Source organism: Acyrthosiphon pisum, chromosome X, assembly GCF_005508785.2.
Source record: "Acyrthosiphon pisum isolate AL4f chromosome X, pea_aphid_22Mar2018_4r6ur, whole genome shotgun sequence".
Lineage (NCBI taxonomy): Eukaryota > Metazoa > Arthropoda > Insecta > Hemiptera > Aphididae > Acyrthosiphon > Acyrthosiphon pisum.
Window position 1 is genome coordinate 34,666,034 of NC_042493.1, and position 5,306 is coordinate 34,671,339.

Below are 5,306 nucleotides of genomic sequence, written 5' to 3' on the forward strand. Positions count from 1 at the left end.
TGATCCTGGATGAACAATTGAAATTGTATTCAAAACATTATACCGTAAATTGGGGTAACTGAAAAATTTTTTTGATTTTGTTTGTTGTTTTATGCTTAGTTTTTTAATACTGAAGTTACAGATCTCAAAATAATTCCATTGTATCAGTACTATATTTACCAGCATTTCTAAATTATTTTTTACATCAATTTTTCAAGATCTTTGGGGTGACTTATTTGTAAGTTAAACTAATGGTAATGGTATGAAACATAACAATCTTGTCCCATTTTAAATTTGGTCAACTAGTTTATGAGTTATAACATGAAATGTATTATGGGGTGACATAAAATCCATCAAACAGTATTTAGGTAGATAATAATATATTTAGTTGACAAACTTAGTCTTGTGGAACAGTATTAAATATATAATATACTTAATGATAAAAAAAACTTAATAAAACTAAATTGGTATAAATATTAGCCTTACAGTTTAAACTTAATAATTTCAAAATCAAAAACAAAACAAAATATAAAATATCAGTTTAAATATATTTGTATTGAATTAGATAGGTTAGGTAAGTAGTCACTGGGCAGTCTTAGTTCAGGGCCTTGCTCAAAGGGGAAGAAAGGATGTCAAATATCTCTTTTGGCATATTTTTGTCCTATAAAATATATAAAGCTATAGAAGTATTACACCTATATTTACCGTGATTTGAAAATAGTCAAAAATTCATAACCCCCCCCCCCTTTTCAATAAAGCTGAGCATACCACTACATAAGTTTACAATGCCTCTCTGACATCAGAAACTGGTTGTGGAAATATACTATATTATATCAACAAACCATTTTCTTAAATTTTAAAATTTTGTTTCTTGTCATTTAATGATTCAAGTCCATTGAGTCTAAATACATTTTCAATCATATTTTTTTATTTCAGCTGCTTATACATAAATGCTTTAATTTTTATAATTTTAAATTTAATAGGTAATACATAATTACCAATTCTTAAATTGGCTTTGGTCTGTTCGATTACCATAAAGCCAACTGCTAATTTTTATTCCCTATACACGGCCTACTAAAACCATTATTTCAATAACCATAAGTATATCATAAGTAATATGGTCACTTTACTGTTCAGAATCTAGTGTAATCCTATGTTCATAAGCTAGATTGAGTTATAATTTAATTAATTAGAACAAACATCTTCATAACCGTGATATAATTCTATAATAACAGTATTAATAGAATATACCTATTTAAGTATTTAAAACAGTTTTACAATATTCAGTGATAACTAACATTAACTGTTATTATTTCAGTACCTAACAGTCACTAACACTAACAGTTTATAACAGTTATTATTTTTTATAAATAGCCAGTCACGGTCTTGGCTTGTGCCTGAGAATAGTAAACAATGGTATGCTCATTTGCTTGTACTATACTGTAATTTTTTAATTTTAGATTTATAAAGACAATTTTTTATGAAGTTCTAACTCAAAATAATTTGCACCTTTTTTTGATTTTTACATATTTTGTTAAAATTCAAACTGCTTCTGTTTAAAACAAAGTTTTGACCAAAACCCAATTTTGCATACAAATTCCCGTTTTTCTTTAATTTTTTTTTAGTTATTTCTGAAACTTTTAAACTTGGAATTAATTAACCTCCGTATGCACCAACTAGATTTACTTTCCCATTGAACAAAAAACTGAAGTTAAGAATTGAAGCTTTATTTCGGTTTTTTGTCATGTACACACACACACAAAAGAAAAAACACTTCTTTCTAAAAAAATTATATTTATTGCTCCACTTAGAATCTAAAAATAAAAAAAAATATTTAGACATTTTTTGTATGATGTATAGAAAATGCAAAAATAAACATTCAGTGAACATTTCATGTATCTACAGTAATTTGTTTTAGAGTTGCACCAAAAACTAAACTAGATTGTGTCGAAACTACTGATTTTGTGTAAAAATCCCCGTTTTACCTTAACTTTTGTTTTGTTTTTCCTGTGCTTTTAATCCCCCAAAGCCCAATAATACCAACTTGATTCACTTTCCTATTGGAAAAGATACTGTTGAAGAATATCCAAGCATTTTTTTGTACTGTCCTAAAAGTAATGTCACAAAAAAAAAAAAAAAATTAAAAAACATGGTAAAATCAATACCTAACATAACTATTAGATTTCTGCTTGCATTTTAAGTTTTACATAATATATTTAAACAATTTATTTATTATTATTTTTCACATTTTGCTTTATTACTATAATTTCTGTTTGAGATCTTATATCGATATATTTTTGAAAATGCTATGATACTGTGCTGGTAATATAAAGTAGAGCGACATAATAAGAGTAGTTCTTCTTTTTTAGAAAATTACATTTTTAGATTGGAATAATTAGCACATCTTACCTATTATGTCTATAAACCTATAATCATAATTTAAAAAAAAATGTTTTTATTTTTATATTTAATAATTGTAGAATTTATAGGATTATTTTTGGTATTTAAAATAACAAGTCAATTGCGGTGTGGTGGTCCTAACTTGTATTAAATAAATAAATTAAACATTTTATAAATAAACAACTACCTGATAAGACAATTTATTTCTACAAATTATATTTAGAGCATGCGCCGTCTCCGTCTGACAAACACGTAACTTGGAAAATTTTACTTTCTGAATAATCCATTTAACTCTGTTATGATTAATGTTGGAGCGAATTAACATATTATTAAATTTAGAAATAAGAATATTATCTATACTCTGTGCCAGGAAAGAACCTTTGCGCATGCAGACTGATGGCAGAGACCTGTCCTAAGCACAATTTCCCTTACTTTGGTATAGGTTGTATATATATTATAAAATTATAGCGACAAGTATTGTCGAACATAGTAAACATTAACAAAACCGTTGTTTTGAGTGAGGGATGCGTGGATTCAGAAGAATTTTGGTCTGGTTACGGTAATATTTTCTCCTGGCGCAAAGTATAGCGAACATCATAGGTTTTTTCTTAGATTTTAATTTTAAAGCAAGTTAAATGTATTTTAAATTTGTAAATTGTTTTTACATTAAAAAAAAAAAAAAAACCATGAGGTTCAACGGTCAATAGATAATAATCTTACTTCTAAGTTTGATAATAGGTAAATTGGCTCATGTATGAGACATACCAGAGTTAAAAAAATTATTCAGAACTTACAATTTGCTATGTTTTACGTTTGTAAGACAGAGTGTATGCCAGTGTAGTGTCTTCAAAATACAGTTTTAAAATTATTGAGGAACAAATTAATCCCTATTTTGTATCTACTTTTAAAAAAGTGAATATTATTACACTCCTCTCTACTCTAGTTATAGAATTCTTTCAATCTATTTATTATATTCCCATAAACATTCTTAATGTCTTCAATGAACTTGATACTTTAAACCTTAATACCCCTATTGGCCCTGATGGGATATGCCCATTATTTTTATATACATATTTTATAATCTCTTATTCCATAACTTTCTTTTAAATACGTCTCTAAATTCGAGCTTTTCAATAAAAATAGTTATTTTTTGATTGTTATTGATGTGTCTAATAGGTTTGTTCTTTTTGAAAAAAAAAGTGTACACTAATTAGTGTAGTGTCAGGGGAAAGTGAAGTATAAGGGGTGTGATCAGAAATGTGTTTTCAAAACAAATGTTTTTGGTGTAGATTAATCAGCTGCAATAAAAGTCAACCATGACTATAGATAGGTATAATCACATTTTTACTGATACGCAGATTCCCCTTCAGACCATGTCCATTACTCAGTTCTCGGCTTCTCATTGGTTATCCATATTATCAACACTAGATTATATTTTAAAAATTAATTTAAATAAATTTAAAATTATTATTTTTTAATTATATTTTCTTATTATCTTATGACTTATTAGTAGAGCCCGGACTTATATGCATTGTGTCAAATATGCAAGGAAAAAGTAGCTCAATATGCAATTATATACCATATGTTAAACATTATAAAATGTTATTTTTTTAAAAAAAATTAGTTTTTACACCAAGGAAAGTAGTACCTACTAGATATTTTATCATAAACAAAAGAATATTTAAATAGTTCAAAATTTAATACTTTAAAAACCAAAATGCAATATTTTATAATCTTCATTTTTTCATATTTTAAATTGTTTAAAATACAATATCTACAACACTCAGAAAACTTAAAAAAAAAATAAAATCATCAATAAATATTATTAGTTATAAAAAAAAAATTGTAAAATTAAATTACTGCATTATTCGTTACGTACATTGAAGTAACAACATAGTATATCGAAATGCAGGTGTATGTGAATTATTGTAGTTAATATAATATTATCCATACGCGCTCCAATCTCACGCAGTGTTGCAAAAATGACAATATTTTAAGAATATGCTTGTAAAAGACCCTGTTAACAATTTTCTTCTCTTTTAAAATAACTAAAATTTAATTATCTTAAATAAAATAGGCAATATAAAATTTGGTGTTTAAATTCAGTGTGAGATGAATCGTGGACATATTAGAACCCCCTAGACGTGCATACACTTAGTAAAAACATGCGAATGCATATAAATCCCAGCTCTACTTATTAGTTAATAGTTTTGAGTTTATAATTTAATAACAACTTAAGTGATGGTATCAACACAGTTTTATGTAATATTTACATATTATAAAATTTTTGGCGCCAAAATTATTAAACCAATGAAATAACGAGAACTACAATAGGCGTGGTGCGCTGGAATGGACGAGAACAAGTACCAATGTGATCATACCTATCTATTTAGTCATGGAATCAACTATATTCGCTGATAAGAAATAATAACAATCACCTACACCGGGCTACACGTGCTCTTGGGTTGGTGTGAAGAAAGTGTACACTGATGTAACACTTTTTTAAGACAAACAAGGTGTACAACTAAACTATTTCAAAACGAACGCTTTGGTGTACACTTTTTGTCAAAACGAACAAACCTAATGAGATCCAAGAAGTGTACCCTATTGTAAAAAAAACATATTTTATATTCTTTAATAATAAAATAGGAGATTATATTGATATATTTTCTTGCAGTTCATTACCTAGTGTATAGATATAGTGTCTAGTTTACGGTCTACAAAGATGTTTAAGTGATGACCTTTTTTTTTTACTTATCGGGTCTACCATCTTCAAATGCCTACTTTCACTTCTATTTAATTTATTTATTAACAATATTATTATAGATTTGAAAATATTTTGCTTTGCAAAACTTTTCAAAATAATTAATTGTCAAGAAGACACAATACTCTTACAAAAATATTTTGTCACCTATAGTCGGGGGAAA

The 5,306-nt window shown here is 26.8% G+C and overlaps 1 protein-coding gene and 1 long non-coding RNA gene across 2 annotated transcripts in view; one reads left to right on the forward strand and one right to left on the reverse strand.

Moving 5' to 3' along the window:
* LOC100159836 (sentrin-specific protease 2) overlaps positions 1 to 5,306 on the reverse strand; it is a 21,851-nt gene that overhangs the window by 10,872 nt on the left and 5,673 nt on the right. The gene's annotated exons all lie outside the window — the stretch shown is intronic.
* The window catches only part of NV39 (uncharacterized LOC100302495), an 8,916-nt gene that overhangs the window by 1,095 nt on the left and 2,515 nt on the right, over positions 1 to 5,306 (forward strand). The window lies entirely within an intron of this gene.